This window comes from Ovis canadensis, chromosome 1 (genome assembly GCF_042477335.2).
Source record: "Ovis canadensis isolate MfBH-ARS-UI-01 breed Bighorn chromosome 1, ARS-UI_OviCan_v2, whole genome shotgun sequence".
In the NCBI taxonomy this organism is placed as follows: domain Eukaryota; kingdom Metazoa; phylum Chordata; class Mammalia; order Artiodactyla; family Bovidae; genus Ovis; species Ovis canadensis.
In genome coordinates, this window is record NC_091245.1 from 235084409 (window position 1) to 235108516 (window position 24108).

General features: G+C 40.4%; 1 protein-coding gene across 1 annotated transcript in view; it reads left to right on the top strand.

The window, feature by feature from the left end:
* The first annotated feature begins 268 nt into the window (after nucleotides 1-268).
* Nucleotides 269-24108, top strand: part of PLCH1 (phospholipase C eta 1) — a 248790-nt gene continuing 224950 nt past the window's right edge. The window contains exon 1 of the mRNA XM_069562069.1: nucleotides 269-393. The gene's annotated coding sequence lies outside the window, so the exon portion shown is untranslated. The remainder of the gene's footprint in view (nucleotides 394-24108) is intronic.

A 24108-nucleotide genomic window follows, 5' to 3' on the forward strand; every position in this document is an offset into this window, starting at 1 on the left:
CCTAGCGGCCTCTTTTCTCTGTGACTCCATCTTCAGAATCTAGCGAGGGGCTTAAGAACCTCTCCAACCATTCATGTGCCCATGCATTAGCTATTCTGTTGCCACTGGAAGGCAGAAAGATCTAGTTTGGTGCTCTCGCTTGTGAGTTACTGATTAACTGATCTAAGGCAGTCATGGTTTCTCTTTCATCTGCCTTCGCTTCCTTGTTGCTAGCGCAAGAACCAAACATTTGAATTTAGCTTCCTACTTCCCTCCTCTTTCCCTCTTCAGTTTAACTAAAGGAGCCACTGGATCTTGAAACAGGTCTCTGTGGAGCACTAGTGGAACCTCTGGTGGGAACTTTGAAGACCTATTTGTTTTTTCCAGGGGTCAAAATCCTGGACCAGAAGTTAAGTGAGTGGATTTGCTGTTTGATTGCATGTAATTTAGTTCTCTAGACTTCCTATTTCTTTTTGCCAAACAACTCTTTCTTAACTTTGAGTGATATGGGATTGAAAAGAATTTTTAAAAAAATGATTTCTTTATTAATAAAAGGAGTTAGGGTTATAAAAAGATCCTTTGATTTGTATTTCAATTCAGACTGTTGGTTCCAGATAACCATTTGTGTAAAACAGAAAGAAAGGGAGGGATGGGAAAAGAAAGTTTTCTTCTATGCATATAGAATACCTCTGGCAGGGTACACTAGAAACTAATCATGTTGGTTGCTGGGAGACATACCAGAGGTAAACTCTTCACCGTATACCTTCTTATGCCCTTGGATTTTGAAACTTAATGAGTAAAATTAAAGTAAAAAAAAAAAAAAAACAAACTTGGGTTTCAGTATTAAGGAAACCAGTAACTATCTCCTGGGACCTAAGTGATAGAAGTAGGAAACTGGGAAGTGATATTAAAGAAAAGAAATTCTTTTTTTAGCTATCTTTTTAAGGCTCACCAGAGTTCACATTTAGTAATTTCTTTTGTATTTAGTAATTTTTAAAAGCAGTGTTTTTAACACTGGATTTAAATAACAGAGCTTGGGGAGGTTTTTTTTTTTTTTTTTTTTTTTTTTTTAAATTTTGATAGTTTTCTTCCCTCTCATAAAGCATCAGCTATTGGCTGCTCCCAGACTCAGTGGGCCAATGAGAATCTGTTCCTTTCCTGAGTCACTAAGCCTGTCTTCTGCTGGCAGTGTGTTTATGGAATGAAGCCCAGAAAGCCCTCTCCCCAACCCACTCAGCCCCCTGCCCTGTTTTTTTCCCCCATGGAGAAATCCCTGTAATGTGATTATTTTATTTTTCTAATCAGTGTCTAACTGCGAATGTTAGAGGAATCTTTTCTTCTCAAATTGAAAAGGGGGGGAAATAAAAGCTTATACAAATGTTTTATTCTGAACCACAGCTTTTCTTTTTGAAATAGGTTGTGAATTGGAAGTAGTTTTCTGTTTACTGGGTAAATCTTGAAAGTACAATCTTGGAAGAGAAAGAACACAAAACTGTGTACCAACTTCTTTTTCACTCGTCCAGAGAGAAGTGTGAAATGTATTATTTAGTGTCCAAGTTTCAATCAAAAGCAAAAAAGTCAGAGTCAGTTCTCAACTTTTTGAAAATTCCTCATTGAAAACTGAAGTTAATAAGGCGTTCTTTCCTCACAGAATTCTTATTACTCTTACTTTTGTTAGAAAAGAATAACTGAATAGATCGTACTTTCTCATGTTTAAATTTTTTAAACCTAAAAGGGCATTTAGTGAAAATTCTCTAACCTCTGTCCTTCAGCCATCCAGTTATTTCTTTAATAGACCAATAGTTATTGGTTTCTTCTGTATTTTTTTAAAATATATAAGCAAATGCATATGGATGCTTTTTGCCTTCTTTCAAAAATCAAATGGTAATGCACCATCCATAAGAATCTGCTTTTTTTTAAATACTGTAATAATATATATTGTATGTCATTCCATATCAGCATATAGGGCTTCTTATTTTTTTTTCTTTTTACTTAATTATGTTTTTGGCCACACCATATAACATGTGAGATCTTAGTTTCCCCAACCAGGGGTGGAACCCACACACCTGGTGTTGAGAGTGTGGAATCTTAACAACTGGACTACCAGGGAAGTCCCCTTTTTATTAATAGCATACTTTAAAATAGCAGTTTTAGGGTCACAGCAAAATTGAAGGGAAGGTATAGACTTTCCCATGTATTCCCTGCCCCCACCCAGAACATAGACTCCCCATTACCAACATCCCCTACCAGAGCTGTACATCTGTTATGATTGATGACACCGCACTCCAGTACTCTTGCCTGGGAAATCCCATGGACGGAGGAGCCTGGTAGGCTGCAGTCCATGGGGTCGCTAAGAGTCGGACACGACTGAGTGACTTCACTTTCACTTTTCACTTTTATGCATTGGAGAAGGAAATGGCAGCCCACTCCAGTGTTCTTGCCTGGAGAATCCCAGGGACGGGGGAGCCTGGTGGGCTGCCGTCTATGGGGTCACGCAGAGTCGGACACGACTGAAGTGACTTAGCAGTAGCAGTATGATTGATGAACCTACATTGAGACATCATAGTCATCTAGAGTATGTGGTTTACATTATAGTTCGCTCTTGGTGGTGTGCATTCTGTGGGTTTGGAGAAATGTGTAATGACCTATATCCATCACTGTGATATCATACACTGTGTTTTCACTGCCTGAAAAGTTTCGTGCTCTGCCTGTTCAGCTCTCTCACCCTTTAGCCCCTACCAGTCACTGAACTTTTCATTGTCTCTCTAGTTTTGCCTTTATCAGAATGTCCTATAGTTGGTATCACAGTATGTAACCTTTTCAGATTGGCCTTTTTTCACTTAGTAATGTGAAAGGATTCCTCCGAGACTTAATAGCTCATTTCTTTTTAGTGCCAAATAATATTCCATTGTCTGCATGTATCAGTTTATCCATCCATCTGTTGCAGAATATCTTGATGACAAGTTTTGGCAATTATGAATAAAGTTGCTCTACACACTCCTGTGCAGGTTTTTGTGTGGACATAAGTTGTCAACTCCTTTGAGAGTTGACAATATCAAAAAGCACAATTGCTGGATTGTATGTAAGAATATGTTTTGTAAGAAACTGCCAAACTGTCTTCCAGGGTGGCTGTACCATTTTTCATTCCCACCAGCAGTGAAGACAACCTTCTCTGTTGCTCCACATGCTCGCCAACATTTGATGTGTTAGCTGGATTTTGGCCATTCTCGTAGGGGTGTGGTGGTATCTCATTGTTTTAATTTGTATTTCCTGATGACATATGGTGAAAAGAATATATTTTCATATGCTTCTTTGCCATCTCTGTCTCTTTGGTGAGGTGTCCAGGTTTCTGGTCCGTTTTTTAATTCCATTTGTGTGTGTGTGTTTTAAGCATTCTGTGTATATTTTGAATAAATCTTTTATTAAATGTCTTACAAATATTCTCTCCCAGTCTGTGGCTTGTCTTCTAATTCATTTGGGATTGTTTTAAATTTTAATGAAGTTCTGCTTATCAGTTCTTTAGTGTATCATCCCTTTGGTGTTGTATCTAAAAAATCACCACCATGCCCAAGGTCATTTAGATTTTTTTCCCCTATGTTATCTATCTAGTATTTGTGTTTTAAATTTAGGTTTGTGATTCATTTTGAGTTAAATTCTGTGAAGGGTACGGTTAAATTCTTTTTTTTTTTTGCATAGGGGTGTTCAGTTGTTCCAGCACCATTTGTGGAAAACTGTTGTTCCAGCACCATTTGTTGAAAATTGTTTCATGGTATTGCCTTTGTTTGTTTGTAAAAGATCGTTGAGTTCCATTTATGTGGGTCTGTTTCTGGGCTATCTGTTCTGTTCCACTGATTTATTCATTTACTCTTCCTTCAATACCACAGTCTTGAGTACTGTAGATTTAGAGTAAGTCTTGAGTTGGATTGTTTTAGTCTTCCAACTTTGTTGACTATTGTGTTGGCTATTCTGGATACTTTTTTAATGGCTACATATTTTCCAGTGTATGGATATATTAAATTTAACCAGATTAATGCACAACTTGATTGTTTCTGAACTTTTGAAAACAATGATGTAGTAAATAACCCTGTACACACTCTGCATGCTCAAGTATGGCTATAGAATATATTTTTGGAAGTGGGATTGCTAAACCAAAGGTATTATACACATTTGTAACTTTGATGAAAATGTCAAATCAACTTTGATGAAATTTGTACAGTTTTTATTCTTATCAGAAATGTTTCACATGATGATTTTTCCACATGTTCACCAACACAGTTTGTCATCACACTTTTTGATTTTTGCTAATCTGATAGGTAAAAAAATTACCGTCTTGGTATAGATAAAACTCGCTTTTCTCATATTCACTTATGGGTGACTTTGCAAATTTCCATTTTGAGTAGCGTCTCAGAGTAGAAAGTGTCACTTCATTCTCTCTTTTATAGATGGAAAAAAATCAGTTTTGAAGAAGCAAATGAATAGGTTTCTGATCATTGCCTGATAGAGGATCAGATTCAGCACACTTACTTTTCTTAAATGATAAGCATTTAGTTGCTTTTCACACTTCCTTCCAAGCCTCAATATTTCACTCCTCTCCCCAGGTCTGGGAGAGTTGGTATCTTCGACATCTAAGAGCATCTCCAGTCCTGGCAGGATGGTGTCAGCAATGGGCTCGGCTGTGGCACTGATGGTTACCACTCCCTGGTTTGGAAGCTAACTTGAATTCCTTATTGTCATTAGTGGCTGCATAGGTTCTTGTGTCCTAGCATTACTTAAGGAAAGAAGTAGTAGTGAGCGTTCAGACTTCAGTGGGTTCAGCTGCTGTTTGTTTGGACACTCGAGAGATCCCTGCTCTTCCCTGAACATGGATGAGATGCTTAGGAATAATGGAGAATTCTGAGGGTGGTAGGGAACCAAGCCCTGGCTGCAAGAATATTGTGCCTCACTCTGGTTCCCATGATTTTAGTGTGAACATATTAGATATTCAAGGTGAGGAAACTGTGCAGGAGAATATAATAGGAGAAGACCCACAGGCCAGGGGCAACAAGGGGTTAGCTGCTGTGTCGAAAATCTTGTTTGTACTAATTTAAGGAAAAAACACCACACTATAAATTTCATTTGAGGAATTTGTAATACTGTTTGGTTTTATTTCCCTAGTTTGTCTTGTTAATGCTTTCTATGACACCTTTTTTCAGATGGCAAATTTGGACAAGCTATTTATTAGTTAGATTTAAAGAATCAAATACTTATAAACTTGACCAGGAAGTATGTTAGATGCATTTAACTTGGGCTAACTACATCAGCTTCAGCTTATTTTCCTCAGAGCTTCTTAATAATTAAGAATTCAGCACATGAAAAACAAAGCTGAGTTTCCAAAATTTAAAACATTTGGCTAGATTTTTTGATGTTCTTTTGAGCTTGAAAATTTTTATAATCAAATTAGGTTTACTATCCCATCTTGTTCTTTACTGCTTTGAGGACCTCTCAGTTCAGTTCAGTTCAGTCACTCAGTCATGTCCGACTCTGCGATCCCATGAATCGCAGCACACCAGGCCTCCCTGTCCATCGCCATCTCCCGGAGTTCACTCAGATTCATGTCCATCGAGTCAGTGATGCCATCCAGCCATCTCATCCTCTGTCGTCCCCTTCTCCTCCTGCCCCCAATCCCTCCCAGCATCAGAGTCTTTTCCAATGAGTCAACTCTTCGCATGAGGTGGCCAAAGTACTGGAGTTTCAGCTTTAGCATCATTCCTTCCAAAGAAATCCCAGGGCTGATCTCCTTCAGAATGGACTGGTTGGATCTCCTTGCAGTCCAAGGAACTCTCAAGAGTCTTCTCCAATACCACGCTTCAAAAGCATCAGTTCTTCAGCGCTCAGCCTTCTTCACAGTCCAACTCTCGCATCCATACATGACTACTGGAAAAACCATAGCCTTGACTAGTCGGACCTTAGTCGGCAGGGTAATGTCTCTGCTTTTGAATATGCTATCTAGGTTGGTCATAACTTTTCTTCCAAGGAGTAAGCGTCTTTTAATTTCATGGCTACAGTCACCATCTGCAGTGATAACCTTTCCTTTTACAATTTCTGATGTCCTAAGGTCAGGAAGCAACAGTTAGAGCTGGACATGGAACAACAGACTGGTTTCAAATAGGAAAAGGAGTACATCAAGGCTGTATATTGTCACCCTGCTTATTTAACTTATATGCAGAGTACATCATGAGAAACACTGGACTGGAAGAAACACAAGCTGGAATCAAGATTGCCGGGAGAAATATCAATAACCTCAGATATGCAGATGACACTATCCTTATGCCAGAAAGTGAAGAGGAACTAAAAAGCCTTTTGATGAAAGTGAAAGTGGAGAGTGGAAATGTTGGCTAAAAGCTCAGCATTCAGAAAACAAAGATCATGGCATCTGGTCCCATCACCTCAAGGGAAATAGATGGGGAAACAGTGGAAACAGTGTCAGACTTTATTTTTTTGGTCTCCAAAATCACTGCAGATGGTGATTGCAGCCATGAAATTAAAAGACGCTTACTCCTTGGAAGAAAAGTTATGACCAACCTAGATAGCATATTCAAAAGCAGAGGCATTGCTTTGCCAACTAAAGTCCGTCTAGTCAAGGCTATGGTTTTTCCTGTGGTCATGTATGGATGTGAGAGTTGGACTGTGAAGGCTGAGCTCCGAAGAAGTGATGCTTTTGAAGTGTGGTATTGGAGAAGACTCTTGAGAGTCCCTTGGACTGCAAGGAGATCCAACCAGTCCATTCTGAAGGAGATCAACCCTGGGATTTCTTTGGAAGGAATGATGCTAAAGCTGAAACTCCAGTACTTTGGCCACCTCATGCGAAGAGTTGACTCATTGGAAAAGACTCTGATGCTGGGAGGGATTGAGGGCAGGAGGAGAAGGGGACAACAGAGGATGAGATGGCTGGATGGCATCGCTGACTCCAAGGACGTGAGTCTGGGTGAACTCCGGGAGTTGGTGATGGACAGGGAGGCCTGGTGTACTGCGATTCACGGGGTCACAAAGAGTCAGACATGACTGAGCGACTGAACTGAACTGAGTATTTGCATTGATATAAGTTCTCTATTGAACATCTAGATGGTTAACATCTCTGCTGGCTTTATAGAAATTAAACTCTAAATCTTTACCCCCATTATCTTAGGCTAAAATCTTTGCAAAATTAGTCTTTATGATCACTGATATCCTATTGCTTAGTCACTAAGTCTTGTCTGACTCTTTTGCAACCCTATGGACTGTAGCCCAGAGGGTGCCTCTGTCCATGGGATTTTCTAGGCAAGAACACTGGAGTGGGTTGCCATTTCCTTCTCCAGGGGATCTTCCTCACCCAGGAATCAGATGGCGTTTCCTGAATTTTAGGTGGATTCTTTACTGCTGAGCCACGAGGAGGGCCCTTTATGATCACTGCTGCTGCTGCTGCTAAGTCGCTTCAGTCGTGTCTGACTCTGTGCGACCCCATAGACAGCAGCCCACCAGGTTCCCCTCTCCCTGGGATTCTCCAGGCAAGAACACTGGAGTGGGTTGCCATTTCCTTCCCCAATGCATGAAAGTGAAGTCGCTCAGTTGTGTCCGACTCTTAGCGACCCCATGGACTACAGCCCACCAGGCTCCTCTGTCCATGGGATTTTCGAGGCAAGAGTACTGGAGCAGAGTGCCATTGCCTTCTCCTTTATGATCACTACTATCCTTTTAAAGAGAGGTGAGATCAATCTCAGGATTTAGATTCTGAGTAAGTTACGTTTAAGCATTCTTGATGATATGTTATTTTTGCCAGTATCCTTATATGTACTTTGTTATATGTTATTTTTGCCAGTATCCTTATATGTACTTTGTTATATCACATTTAAACAGCATATCAACAATGTACTTTAGTCACTTTTGCTTTGATAACTGAGAGCGGTATTTGGGGCATCTACAGTGCCTTCCCACTAAACTACTCTTCCCACTCCCCTCCCTTCTCATCTTTCCTCTTTTAAACCTAGTGATCTTTTGACATCTAGCTCTATCCTCCCACCCTACAGGAACTCTTTCCTGACACCTTTGGTTTCTTTTCTTTGAACCATTACAGGATGCTTCATTTGCCAAGTATCATGTATTCTGCTTTTTTCTGTGCAAGTTTTGTATTAACTTTTTGGGTTTATCTAGGCATTATTCTCCCATCTTCATCATTAGTTTCTTGAAGACTGGGACAGTGTTTAGCCATCTCTCCATCCCCTCAATATTTATAGCACCTGTAGTAAGGCTTAGAGCATACTTGTGGGTTATTTGATTCATAAATTGGTTTGACTGTAGCTTTTTGCACCTTAAGGGGTCCTGAACTCCTGTTTTTGAGCACAGATCAGGGGCCACTTCCCCTACCTACCCTGCTGTGTGATCGGGAAGGAGAGAAGGTATTAACTGGAGGTTTAATTGCCCAATTAAAGGCAGATCTCTTTTTTAAATTTTTTAAAATTTAAATTTATTTATTTTAATTGGAGGCTAATTACTTTACAATATTGGTTTTGCCATACATCAACATGAATCTGCCATGGGTGTACACGTGTTCCCCATACTGAACCCCCCTCCCACCTCCCTCCCCACACCATCCCTCTGGGTCATCCCAGTGCACCAGCCCCAGTAAAGATCTCTTGTTGGAGCTGCATGTTATTGCTGAGTGGAAGGGGTAGGGAAAGCAGGCAAAGATGAGAATCCAATACATCCTCTGTGATAAGCTGTCACTGGTGGGTGGGCAAGTGGATAGGAGAAAGGGTGAGATGAACTTGGGAAAGCTGGGAGATCTGCTCTTCTCCGGGGGTTACCATTTCTGAGACTGAATTTTGGACATCCTTATATATGAAGGAATTAGGAGTAGAGCTATTCTGAAGTCCTTGTCTAGTTTTTAAAAACTATGGAAATCACTGGTTTAGAGATAACCAGTATAAATCAAAGGGTTTTTTTTGATGTTAGACCTGGACAGAAGTAGATGAAATTAGAATTGTGACCAAAAAAATGTTTGCTGTTAGTGTGTCATCAGGAACAGTCTTGAAATATGATCAAAAGTGTTATTGGGCTGGATTTTGTGACTGGCGGCCACTGAGAATTGAAATCTAATTACCTAACAGTCATTCCTTTGGGGATTTTTTTTAAAAAATGTAGTTTTAATTTTCAGTCTGTACTTTCTGTCTACTTTTAAAATTAAAGAATATACTTTTAAAAAGATTAAAATATCTCAACTGTGACATGAGCATAAGGAATTAGAAACAATTGCACTGAGAAGTCTGGATCCTTTTACTGACTATGCCATACCTAGTAGTGTGTTCTCTCCCTCTCTCTTACTGTCTTTGTCTCTCTTCCTCTTCATTATTTATTAAGTAAAATTACATAGTTCTTAAGAGTGTAATCATTGAAGTTTTAATTTAGGCCACATACTAGTGCTGTCACTTAACCCTGGGCAATTACCTAAGGGTAATTACTTAACTTCTCTGTGCTTCAGGTTCTCTATCTGTAAAATGGGGTAATAATTTTACCTAGCCCTTAGGATCATTGTACAGATGAAAAATAATACTTGTGAAATATTTATCAAAATACTTGGCTCATAGAAAGTGCTCAAAGTATCAGCAGATATTACAAAATAGGTAATAGGTCCTGAGCTAATATGCTTTGGGGTTAGATCAGGTTCTGATTTGACCATCAGACTGCAAGGTTCTGTGGCTTTGAATGTGAATCTCCAGGGTTGAATTCTGTTTCTAACAATATAATTCATCAGTACTCCTGATGAAATAATTTGAAAATGTTGGGTACAATAGAAAGATTATTTTTTTAAGTGCAATATTCTATAAGAAAGTAATGACTACTCAGGCCAAATGCTAAGTGAAGAGGGGTCTACTGAGCACTGAAGCTGGCTTTTTGCCTCGAGGACAATTGCCAAACCAGGTTAACTTGAACTTCTCCTTTCATGGCCTGAGGGCACAGGGGAGAGATATAGTAAGACATCTGGGAGGGACTCTTTGGTCTTAAACCTAGGACTTCAAAGGGCTTCTCACTCTTTGGAAATATGAATGAGAATTTTTAAAAAATTAAAAATTATCTACTTTCTTTCTTTTTTGGTCTTCCCAGATGGCTCAGTGTTAAAGAACCTGTCTCCTAATGCAGGAAACGTGGGTTTGATCCCTGGGTCAGGAAGATCCCCTGGAGAAGGAAACGGCAACACATTCCAGTATTCTTGCCTGGGCAATCCCATGGACAGAGGAGCCTAGTGGGCTATAGTTCATGGGGTTGCAAAGAGCTGGACATGACTTAGTAAACAACAAACCTTCTTTCTAACCCTATGTCTGTAAGGAAAATCACTTATCAATAATTTTGATTCTGAGCAGATACTGATTATTTGGTCCTGAGAAATTGTGATTCTGAGTCAGCTCTGAAAGAGATTTGCATCCAGAATCACAATAACTAAGTGGTCAGAAAAACCTCAAGATGAAAACTTTTAAGGAATTCCTACATTGCAAGTGTCCCTGGTACCGAGGGACCAGTTTCTCCTTTCTTTTGGAGGAATCTATTTTTACCCTAAACTTCAAAGAATCCCCATCAATGAAATTAGAAGGAAAATAGGCATCTCATAGTTTGGGGGGAAAAAAAAAATTGCTAAACACAAGATATGAGCTGAGAAACAGAAACTCTAACCAAATTGATTTGAGAAAGGACCAAATAGAACTTGGGGAAAGAAAAGAGGAGACCTCCCCGGTGGCTCAGTGGTAAAGAATCTGCCTGCCAATGCAGGAGACACAGATTTGATCCCTGATCTTGGAAGATTCCACATGCTGTGGGGCAACTAGTCCTGTGTGCCACAACTATTGAGCCTGTGCTGTACAGCAACTACTGAGCCCACGTGTCGCAACTGCTGAAACCCATACACCCTAGAGCCCATGCTCCGCAGCTAGAGAAGTCGCCTCAGTGAGAAGCCTGCACGCTGCAACTAGAGAATAGCCCTTGCTCGCTGCAACACTGCAACAAGCCTATGCAGCAGTGAAGACCCAGCACAGCCAAAAATAAATAAAATTATTAAAGAGAAAGAACTCAGTGAATGGATTTAACAACAGATTCATCCAGTCTGAACAGGGAAATTGTCAGCTGAATGATAGATCTGAAGATAATTTTCTAGTGGCAACAGAGAGGCAAAGCAATGTAAAACCCAAAGAAAGGTTAGTCAATCTGGAAGATACCGAATTCAGACTCAAGGTAAGTTTAATTATAATTTCAGAAGCAGAAAGACAATGAGGAGAGGCTACAGTTAAACAGGTAATGACTGAGTATTCTCAAGGACCCATAAAAAGCATTACTTTAACATTCACGAAGTCATCTGAATTCCATTCAGGATAAGGAAAAAGAAATCCACACAGAGATAAAATATAATTAAATTGCAGAACACAAAAGACAAAGAGAAGATCTTAAGCAAGGTCAGAGAGAAGAGGCAGCTTATTTTTAAAGACATGACAAATTATCCTGACAGTACAGCAATAGAAGCCAGAAGACCAGTAGACTTAAATTTTATGCCCCAATAGATGTTAATTATCAGCCTAGGATTCAGTTTTCATTAAAGATATCTTTAAAGAGCAAAGACAAAGACTTTCAGAGTTAAAAAAAATCCCTAGAGTTCTAGCTGCTGCTGCTGCTGCTAAGTCACTTCAGTCGTGTCAGACTCTGTGCGACCCCATAGATGGCAGCGCACCAGGCTCCCCCGTCCCTGATATTCTCCAGTCAAGAACACTGGAGTGGGTTGCCATTTCCTTCTCCAATGCATGAAGGTGAAAAGAGAAAGTGAAGTCGCTCAGTTGTGTCTGACTCTTAGCGACCCCATGGACTGCAGCCCACCAGGCTCCTCTGTCCATGGGATTTTCCAGGCAAGAGTACTGAAGTGGGGTGCCATTGCCTTCTCCGAGAGTTCTAGTAGATCCTCACAAAAAGTATACATTTCAGGCAGAAGAAAATTATTACCAGATGGAAGGTCTCAGAAACAAGAAGTGAAAAACAAAAGGAAAATTTTAAGTAAAACACACATTGACTGTATGTAAGGTGATAATGATGTCTTTAGTGGAAACTAGATAAAGGAAGTGACTTAAGCTGAAGAAACAAAAGGAGTCATTGTTTTCCAAAGTTTCTGTATAGTTCGGGAGGAGGTTAAAGATAGATTAAATTTGTACTTTGATTGATCAAGTGTACGTGTTAAAATTTCTAAGGCAACCACTAAAATTTAGTAAAAGAATAACTTTCTAACTAAAGGGGAAATTGAAATGAGAAAACTACTAAATATAAAGGCAAGAAAGTTGAGAGAAGAGACATAGAATAGGCAAGACAAGTAGCAAACACAAAATAAATAAAATGAAGTAAAATGAAATGTATTAGCAGCTATAAAGAAATCAAAGATTGTTAGACTAGATGACAATTTAGCTATTTGCTGTTTATAAAAGACGTGTCTAAAACATAAGGATATAGAAAGGTAAACAGGTAATTATAAAGTAAAAGCTGGCAATTCTGACATCTGATGAAACAGACTGTCAAAAAAGCATTTTTAGAGATAAAAGAATGTGATATTGGTTCAAAAGTTTGAACTCATCAGAAAAACCTTTTCTGCATCTCAGAATGTGGCCTCAATGTATATTATGCACGTTATAGAAAAACTGAGAGAACTGCAGTGGGAAACACATATATTCCCAGTGATATTGTAATATACTTCATCAGTACTTGATAAAGAGGGGAAAAGATCAGCTACCACATATAATATTTGAGCTATACAGTTAGTCAGTTTGAGCTGATAGACATGTGAAGGCATTGCATCTCAAAACCACAGAATGCACATTTTCAAGCACACGAAGAACACTTATTAAAAAGTGACCTCAAACTTGGTCATCAAGCAAGCCTTAACAGTGAACAACGATTGGTTTCATCTAGACCAGATTTGTGACCACAATGTAGTTAAGCTAGAAACTGATAATAAACAATGAATATGAATAATTATAGGAATATATTTCAAAATGACCCTTGGATCAAAGAAATTGCAATGGAAATCAGAACCTATTTTTAACTGGATGATGACAAAAATATAATGGGTCAAGACCTGGGGTAGGGGTAAGCAGCTAAAGCATAAAATTAGAAAAAAAAGAAAGTCTGAAAATAAGCTAGACACTGAAGAGTTAAAAAAGATGCAAAATAGAGAAAACAGATGGAAGGAAATAATAATTCCATTATTCAGTGGAGAGGATCAAGAATGATACAATTTGGTTCTTGGTAAAAGCTAGTAATGTTGATTAACTGACCTGGTGAGATCAATTTCAAAAGGAAAGAGAGGCACAGTATTCCTAAGCAATATTAGGAGTGGAAAAGCAGATGTTGTAGATATTAAAAAATATTATGAACTACATGGCTTCCCTGGTGGCTCAGACGGTAAAGCGTCTGCCCTCAATGCAGGAGACCCGGGTTCGGTTCCTGGGTGGGGAAGATCCTCTGGAGAAGGAAATGGCAATCCACTCCAGCACTCTTGCCTGGAAAATCCCATGGGTGGAGGAGCCTGAGAGGACACAGTCCATGGGGTCTCAAAGAGTTGGACATGACTGAGTGACTTTACTTACTTACATGATGCTAAAACATTTGAAAGCTTAGAGGAAATGAATGTATTTTTAGACAAATATAACTTACCAAAACTAGAAAAAACAGGCTGAATAGTTCTTAATTTTTAAATTAAATAAGCCATTCATCAAATATTTCTCCAACCATGAAGAGATACCCCACACCCAAAGTAAGAGAAACCCAAGTAAGATGGTAGGTGTTGCAAGAGGGCACCAGAGGGCAGACACACTGAAACCATACTCACAGAAAACTAGTCAATCCAATCACGCTAGGACCACAGCCTTGTCTAACTCAATGAAACTAAGCCATGCCTGCGGGGTAACCCAGGGCAGGCGGGTCATGGTGGAGAGGTCTGGCAGAATGTGGTCCACTGGAGAAGGGAATGGCAAACCACTTCAGTATTCTTGCCTTGAGAACCCCATGAACAGTATGAAAAGGCAAAATGATAGGATACTGAAAGAGGAACTCCCCAAATCAGTAGGTGCCCAATATATTAACGGAGATTGATGGAGAAATAACTCCAGAAAGAATGAAGGGATGGAGGCAAAGCAAAAACAATACCCAGCTGTGGGTGAGACTGGTGATAGAAGCAAGGTCCGATGCTGTAAAGAGCAATATTACATAGGAACCTGGAATGTCAGGTCCATGAATCAAGGCAAATTGGAAGTGCTCAAACAAGAGATGGCAAGAGTGAACTTTGACATTCTAGGAATCAGTGAACTAAAATGGACTGGAATGGGTGAATTTAACTCAGCTGACCATTATATCTACTACTGTGGGCAGGAATCCCTCAGAAGAAATGGAGTAGCCATCATGGTCAACAAAAGAGTCCGAAATGCAGTACTTGGATGCAATTTCAAAAACAACAGAATGATCTCTGTTCATCTCCAAGGCAAACCATTCAATATCACAGTAATCCAAGTCTATGCCCCAACCAGTAACGCTGAAGAAGCTGAAGTTGAATGGTTCGATGAAGACCTACAAGACCTTTTAGAACTAACACCTAAAAAAGATGTCCTTTTCATTATAGGGGACTGGAATGCAAAAGTAGGAAGAAACTCCTGGAGTAACAGGCAAATTTGGCCTTGGAATATAGAATGAAGCAGGGCAAAGACTAATAGAGTTTTCCCAAGAAAATGCACTGGTCATAGCAAACACCCTCTTCCAACAACACAAGAGAAGACTCTACAAATGGACATCACCAGATGGTCAACACCGAAATCAGATTGATTATATTCTTTGCAGCCAAAGATGGAGAAGCTCTATACAGTCAACAAAAACAAGACCAGGAGCTGACTGTGCCTCAGATGATGAACTCCTTATTGCCAAATTCAGACTGAAATTGAAGAAAGTAGGGAAAACTGCTAGCCCATTCAGGTATGACCTAAATCAAATCCCTTATGATTATACAGTGGAAGTGAGAAATAGATTTAAGGGCCTAGATCTGATAGATAGAGTGCCTGATGAACTATGGAATGAGGTTCGTGACATTGTACAGGAGACAGGGATCAAGACCATCCCCATGGAAAAGAAATGCAAAAAAGCAAAATGGCTGTCTGGGGAGGCCTTATAAATAGCTGTGAAAACAAGAGAAGTGAAAAGCAAAGGAGAAAAGGAAAGATATAAGCATCTGAATGCAGAGTTCCAAAGAATAGCAAGAAGAGATAAGAAAGCCTTCTTCAGTGATCAAAGCAAAGAAATAGAGGAAAACAACAGAATGGGAAAGACTAGAGATAGCTTCAAGAAAATTAGAGATACTAAGGGAACATTTCATGCAAAGATGGGCTCGATAAAGGACAGAAATGGTCTGGACCTAACAGAAGCAGAAGATATTAAGAAGAGGTGGCAAGAATACACGGAAAAACTGTACAAAAAAGATTTTCAAGACCCAGATAATCACGATGGTGTGATCACTCATCTAGAGCCAGACATCCTGGAATGCGAAGTCGAGTGGGCCTTAGAAAGCATCACTATGAACAAAGCTAGCGGAGGTGATGGAATTCCAGTGGAGCTATTTCAAATCCTGAAAGATGATGCTGTCAAAGTGCTGCACTCAATATGCCAGGAAATTTGGAAAACTCAGCAGTGGCCACAGCGCTGGAAAAGGTCAGTTTGCATTCCAATCCCAAAGAAAGGCAATGCCAAAGAATGCTCAAACTGCCACACAATTGCACTCTTCTCACATGCTAGTAAAGTCATGCTCAAAATTCTCCAAGCCAGGCTTCAGCAATATGTGAACCATGAACTTCCAGATGTTCAAGCTGGTTTTAGAAAAGGCAGAGGAACCAGAGATCAAATTGCCAACATCCACTGGATCATGGAAAAAGCAAGAGAGTTCCAGAAAAACATCTATTTCTGTTTTATTGACTATGCTAAAGCCTTTGACTGTGTGGATCCCAATAAACTGTGGAAAATTCTGAAAGAGATGGGAATACCAGACCACCTAACCTGCCTCTTGAGAAATCTGTATGCAGGTCAGGAAGCAACAGTTAGAACTGGACGTGGAACAACAGACTGGTTCCAAATAGGAAAAGGAGTACGTCAAGGCTGTATATTGTCACCCTGCTTATTTAACTTCTCTGCAGAGTACATCATGAGGAACGCTGGGCTGGAAGAAACACAAGCTGTAATCAAGATTGCTGCGAGAAATATCAATAACCTCAGATATGCAGATGACACCACTCTTATGGCAGAAAGTGAAGAGGAACTCAAAAGCCTCTTGATGAAAGTGAAAGTGGAGAGTGAAAAAGTTGGCTTAAAGCTCAACATTCAGAAAACGAAGATCATGGCATCCAGCCCCATCACTTCATGGGAAATAGATGGGGAAACAGTGGAAAACAGTGTCAGACTTTATTTTTTTTTGGCTCCAGAATCACTGCAGATGATAACTGCAGCCATGAAATTAAAAGATGATAACCCTTGGAAGAAAAGTTATGAGCAACCCAGATAGCATATTCAAAAGCAGAGACATTACTTTGCCAACTAAGGTCCGTCTAGTCAAGGCTATGGTTTCTCCAGTGGTCATGTATGGATGTGAGAGTTGGACTGTGAAGAAGGCTGAGCACCGAAGAATTGATGCTTTTGAATTGTGGTGTTGGAGAAGACTCTTGAGAGTCCCTTGGACTGCAAGGAGATCCAACCATTCCATTCTGAAGGAGATCAGCCCTGGGATCTGATCTCAGCTGAAACTGAAGCTGAAACTCCAGTACTTTGGCCACCTCATGCGAAGGTTGACTCACTGTTAAAGACTCTGATGCGGGGAGGGATTGGGGACAGGAGGAGAAGGGGACGACAGAGGATGAGATGGCTGGATGGCATCACTGACTCGATGGACGTGAGTCTGAGTGAACTCCGGGAGTTGGTGATGGACAGGGAGGCCTGGCGTGCTGCGATTCATGGGGTTGCAAAGAGTCGGACACGACTGAGCAACTGAACTGAACTGATGATCAAGTTCTACCAAGCACTCAAAGAAATAATTTCAAACTTGCATAAACCATTCCAGGGAATAGAAATGCATTTTTCAAGCTATGTTAACCTCAATGTAAAAATTTGTCAAGAACAAGAGGAGAAATGGAAGTTATAGTACAAGCTTAGAAATATACATGTAACAATCATAAAACCTGAGCAGGCCAAATCCAACAGTGTGTTAAAAAGGTAATACATGGTAAACAATTTGGCTTTATCTTGGAATTGCAGAGTTGATATAAATTTGGAAAATTCATATTAACAGATTAATGGAGACTTCCCTGATGGCTCAGATGGTAAATAATATGCCTGCAACGCAGGAGACACAGGGTTGATCCCTGTGTTGGGAATTTTCCCTGTAGAAGAGAATGGCTACCCACTCCAGTATTTTTGCCTGGAGAATTCCATGGGCAGAGGAGCCTGTTGGGCTACAGTCCATGGGGTTGCAAACAGTTGGACACGACACATGATATTAAATAGATAGAAAACATCTTAAAATGTTTCATATCAAATTATGCAAAAGCTGTCCAGAAAATCAGAATAGAGGGAGTTTTCTTGACATAATAAAGAATATTTACAAATAACATATGGCAAACATTACACTTAATGATAAAATATTAAATGTACTTTGTTTCTTGTTAAGATCCATTATTCTATGCAATATTGCTTTTGATGCCTTTATATCATACTGTATCTAATTTTTTCACATAGCATCATGAGCATTTTCCAAGCTCCCTTACAAAGTTTTTTGCGAACAGAAGTGTTAATATCTATCCTATATTGACGCTACCCTAATAGCTGGCTATTTAGTGTTCTATCTTTTCTGCATCATGAAAAATGATGCAATGAATATTTTCTCATGTATATATTTTTGTCTGTAATTTTAGTGACTTCTTTTTGATATATTTCCAGCAGCTGAATTACTGAACCAAAAGGTATGAACTCTTTGAAGCACTGGATACATATTACATACTTGAAACCAGTCCTTTCAAATGAAGCATGGCCATGTCTTTGGAGAGTGATTGTATCTCACTGCTCAACTTAGCTCAGGGCATTTGCAGCTCCTGATTGCTTTAAAGAAAAGAAAACAGATGGGGAACTTGGGGTTTAGTGATGTCCCCTGTGAGCCTTACAAAATGAACAAAGTACTCTTTTATTTCTTTCCCTGTGTGTACATAGCTGGGAGGGGGCTAGCTATGGAATTAGGCTGTTTGCAGAGCCCTGTGACAACCAGTTTGGCGGGGCTTGGAAACCCGTGGAAAGTGGGGGAGGGAGCTTACGAGGGGGGAGGGGAGGACAGTGAGATGCCCTCTGTGAAGTGGGGCCGCTCTGGCCTCCTCCCTCTGAGCCAGGCGTCTGAGCTGCTTTAGAACCTCTTAGTCTAGGCCTGGCCAGGGGACAGGAGCTGTGGCCCCTCCCACTCCATCTCTGCACTATGTAATTCTTTTGATTTTTTATTTATTTACTTTTTTGGCCTCAAAATTAGTGGAGAAATGAGAGAAGCAGCACCTGTCTCTGAAATCGTAGCTTTTAACCGGACTGAGTTTGAATTCTCAACCTTTAGGGAGACCTTGGTGTGGAAATTCCCAAAAGTGTTGTGTCAGAGGCTCTGAGGTGCAGGACACAGTTTGGGGACCTTTTCCCTGCTGCCTTCCTGTTTCTCGGTGCTTCTCTTTCATGAATATTGCTGTCAGAGCCGATTAATTATGTCTTTTGTCCCTCAGCAAGGCTTAAGGAGAAGGAAATCATTCCTCCATATGAGTTAAAGGCTATACTAATGGGAATTAACTCTGTGGTTTCTCAGGGCTATTTTAATTTATAATTAAAGCTGTATGGCTGGGGATATTAGTGGGGGTTGGGAGTTGCTGACAGCCCTTACTAAGTAGAATATTAAGTTTGGAAGCTCGGAGAGAGCATCTCACTCATCACCACCCCTGTTTTGTTCCATAGATGAGGCAGTCTGAGCCCAGGGGAGGGAAGAGATTTACCTGACACTGTTTAGTCAGGATCAACTGGGTTGGAACCCTGGCCTCCTGACAGCCAGTCAGACATTTTCCCATTGTTTCTCATGCCTTACTACATCTCATGAACTAGTTCCTCCTTTTCCAACAACAGGGTGTGTTTACACATTTTAATTTCTGGCTGTAGCCTTCTTCCCTGTTGTTAGCAATTTGGAAAACACATGAGCCCCTCAGACAGTTTTCACAATGCTTTCTGGCTCAAAAATTTGGCCTTGGTGTTTCTGAACTTGGTCCAAGTAGCTCACTCAGATTTCATTGCAGTGAAACCTCCCACTATTTGATTCTCAAAGGACTGATACTTTGCACTGATCGCCTCCAATCTGTATACTCAAAAGGCTCCTGGATGGAGGGACAAGGTAGGTATTTTTTTAGTAAGTAATGTTTCATTTAGTCATCTCCTCCCTTTCTCCTGGCTCTTCTCCTTCACTGGCTGGCCCATAGTAGAGTTGGATTGAATGGTGGAGGTGGGAAGAATTAATCTGATTAATCATGAGTAACACAACTCTAGGCTTTTTCATAGGGAAGCAGAGATCGGGGAGGAAACACAGCTGGATACAGTGTAAACTTGTGATTAGGTCAGTGGCTTTGGGAGTCTGAAGGCATGAATTTGCAACCTATTGTTTCCTATTAAGCTCTTTGAACTCATGCTTAATAATACATGACTTACAGGGCTGCCATAAAGATCATTTTTTAAAAAGATAAGATATAAGTGGAAATATTGTATAAACCATAAAATGATTTACAAATATATTTTTAAGAAAGAAAGAATATAAAGGAATGGGAGTAGACATGTTGGTTTTTTATGGAAGAGGGGTGCCAGAGGAGAATGGGCTGTGATGTAGCAGTCACAGAAGATGAAGAGGTGGAGATAGTCAGTATATAGTAACCAAATCCCTGTACTTAAAATATAAGTATGCACAGAAACATAAATATATTCCGTTTCCCCAAAGTTCTCTTTTAACATTCTCCTGTTCTTTCTTTTCCTTTGGCACAGTGTTAGAACTGTTTACCATATATGAACTTGAATGGTTTGCTTTTTATTAAGCCATTTAGTGGCTTGAACATGTTTGTTGAGTTCCATAAAACTCATGTTAAAGCCGTAGTATAGATTTGCCTCACATGTAAAAATAGGTAAGGAAATTCTAAAGAAAAGATTTCAGGGTGTGCTCTGCTTAAATACACTTCAAGGGGATTGACGGAATCCTTTACTACCGGAAGAAATAACTTGAATACAGCATATCCTTAGGGAAAGCCCAAGTAAATACGGAGTCATATTTTTGAACCTTAGAGGACCAGTTAAAAAAACTTGCCAAGGTCGCCACCGCCCCCCCTCCCCCGCCCCCTGCCTGTGATTCAATTGTTAGAGGTGAAACCAGAATAGTGAGCTTATGACTGCCAGCCAGGTGTCTTTTGATACTTTGCTTTGCTGACATATTTCATCAGTCAGAACTCTTTGGATGCAAGTGACAGAAAACCAATGTGACTTAAATAAAAGTCAACATAACATAGAAAAGAATGTACTGGCTCATTTACCTAAAAAGTACAGGAAGAGATCTGACTTCAGGTGTGCCTTAAATGATATCAGTAGCACCAAGTTTCTCTTCATTCCTCTTGGTTGGATACCGTCTCATAGATTTTTATTTTTTTATTTTATTTTTTTTTTACCCTTTTAGTGGCAAGGAGTTCTAGGTTTCCAGGCTTCACAACTTCATAACCGCACAACTTTGAGTCCAACAGACAAGAAAGTTTCTCTTCAACAGTTCAGACTTCCGTGACTGAGTCTCAGTGGTCCAGGTGATGTGCACCTCCTGCTTTATGGCCTGAGGGAGGTGGTGTTCTGAGTTGCCAGGCTTAGCCAGGCCCCCACCTGACTTGAGATGGAGCTGATACCAGATGCATCACAGGGACAGAACTTGGGAGAAGGCATTTCTTAGAGGACATCAGAGGAAGCAGAGGGACAACCAGTGGATGGCTGTCACTGTGAGCTTTTTCTTAGGGCCTTTCTTTAAAATGAATGGGTATTGGTATGAAAACTTTCTCTCTCTCCCTCTTTTTTTTTTTTTCTGTGGAGTTTTAAAAGCGTTGACAGATGCTTCATAATCACAATAGTTTCTACTTTTCTTAATGAAAAATGTCCTTGAATTTCTAATGTTTCCTTGGGCTTCCTTGCTGGCTTCAACATTAAAAGAAGTCTGCCTGCAGTGCAGGAGACACAGGGTTGATCCCTGGGTTGGGAAGATCCCCTGAAGAAGGGAATGGCTACCCATCTAGGATTCTTGCCTAGAAAATTATCACAGACAGAGGAGCCTGATGGGCTACAGTCCATGAGGTTGCAAAAGAGTTGGATATGACTGAATGACTAACATTTACTTACCTTCTTGGTGGTGTTCTGCTTTCATAATTTTATGTTTGGCCTGTAGTTTGACACCGGCAACTTTGGTCATGTACCTACACAGAAGATGTCAAAAATAAAAGTATTAATAGAATGATTATAAAAGTTACTAATCACTTAGAAAATGAATTTAGGAACATTTTAACTTATTAGATACTTTTAATCCATCTCATGAATCCTGTGATTGTGAGTTCAGTCTGTCTGCCCTCTGATGCCCTCTCTCAGCACCTACCGTCTTACTTGGGTTTCTCTTACCTTGGCCGTGGGGTAGCTCTTCATGGCCGCTGCTCCTGACCTTGGACGTGGGGTAGCTCCTCTCAGCCGCTGCACCACAATCACAGACAACTAGCCAATCTGATCATGTGGACCACAGCCTTGTCTAACTCAATGCAACTAAGCTATGTCATGTGGGGCCACCCAAGATGGATAGGTCATGGTGGAGAGGTCTGACAGAATGTGGTCCACTGGAGAAGGGAATGAAGGGCAAACCACTTCAGTATTCTTGCCTTGAGAACCCCATGAACAGTATGAAGAGGCAAAAAGATAGAACACTGAAAGATGAACTCCCCAGGTCGGTAGGTGCCCAATATGCTACTGGAGATCAGTGGAGAAATAACTCCAGAAAGAATGAAGCAATGGCGCCAAGGCAAAAACAACACCCAGCTGTGGATGTGACTGCTAATAGTAGCAAGGTCTGATGCTGTAAAGAGCAATATTGCATAGGAACCTGGAATGTTAGGTCCATGAATCAAGGCAAATTGGAAGTGGTCAAACAGGAGATGGCAAGAGTGAATGTTGACATTCTAGGAATCAGTGACATTCTAGGAATCCAGAACTAAAATGGAGTGGAATGGGTGAATTTAACTCAGCTGACCATTATATCTACTACTGTGGGCAGGAATCCATTAAAGAAATGGAGTGAGTAGCCATCATAGTCAACAAACGAATCAAAAATGCGGTCCTTGGATGCAATCTCAAAAACAACAGAATGATCTCTGTTCCTTTCCAAGGAAAATCATTCAGTCTCATGGTAATCCAAGTCTATGCCCTGACCAGTAATGCTGAAGAAGCTGAAGTTGAACAATTCTATGAAGACCACCAAGACCTTCTGGAACTAACACCCCCAAAAGATGTCCTTTTCATTATAGGGGACTGCAATCCAAAAGTAGGAAGTCAAGAAACACCTGGAGTAACAAGGAAATTTGGCATTGGAGTACAGAATGAACCAGGGCAAAGGCTAATAGAGTTTTGCCAAGAGAATGCACTGGTCATAGCAAACGCCCTCTTCCAACAACAGAAGAGAAGAATCTACACAGGAACATCACCAGATGGCCAACACTGAAATCAGATTGATTATATTCTTTGCAGCCAAAGATGGAGAAGCTGTATACAGTCAGGAAAAACAAGACCAGGAGCTGACAGTGGCTCAGATCATGAACTCGTTATTGCCAAGTCAGTTCAGTTCAGTCACTCAGTCGTGTCCAACTCTTTGTGACCCCATGAATTGCAGCACGCCAGGCCTCCCTTGTCCATCACCAACTCCCGGAGTTCACTCAAACTCACGTCCATCGGGTTGGTGATGCCATCCAGGCATCTCATCCTCGGTTGTCCCCTTCTTCTCCTGCCCCCAATCCCTCCCAGCATCAAAGTCTTTTCCAATGAGTCAACTCTTCGCATGAGGTGGCCAAAGTACTGGAGTTTCAGCTTTAGCATCAGTCCTTCCAATGAAAACCCAGGACTAATCTCCTTTAGAATAGACTGGTTGGATCTCCTTGCAGTCCAAGGGACTCTCAAGAGTCTTCTCCAACACCACAGTTCAAAAGCATCCATTCTACAGTGCTTAGCTTTCTTCACAGTCCCACTCTCACATCTATACATGACTACTGGAAAAACCATAGCCTTGACTAGACGGACTTTTGTTGGTAAAGTAATGTCTGCTTTTGAATAGGCTGTCTAGATGGGTCATAACTTTCCTTCCATGCAAAGAAATAGAGGAAAACAATAGAATGGGAAATACTAGAGATCTCTTCAAGAAAATTAGAGATACTAAGGGAACATTTCATGCAAAGATGGGCTCAAAAAGGACAGAAATGGTATGGACCTAACAGAAGCAGAAGATATTAAGAGGTGGCAAGAATACACAGAAGAACTGTACAAAAAAGATTTTCATGACCAAGACAATCATGATGGTGTGATCACTCACCTAGAGCCAGACATCTTGGAATGTGAAGTCAAGTGGGCCTTAGAAAGCATCACTACGAAAAAAGCTAGCGGAGGTTTGGGATTCCAGTTGAGCTATTTCAAATCCTGCAAGATGATGCTGTGAAAGTGCTGCACTCAATATGCCAGCAAATTTGGAAAACTCAGCAGTGGCCACAGCACTGGAAAAGGTCAGTTTTCATTCCAATCCCAAAGAAAGGCAATGCCAAAGAATGCTCAAACTACCACACAACTGCACTCATCTCACATGCTAGTAAAGTCATGCTCAAAATTCTTCAAGACAGGCTTCAGCAATATGTGAACCATGAACTTCCTGATGTTCAAGCTGGTTTTAGAAAAGGCAGAGGAACCAGAGATCAAATCACCAACATCTGCTGGATCATGGAAAAAGCAAGAGAGTTCCAGAAAAAC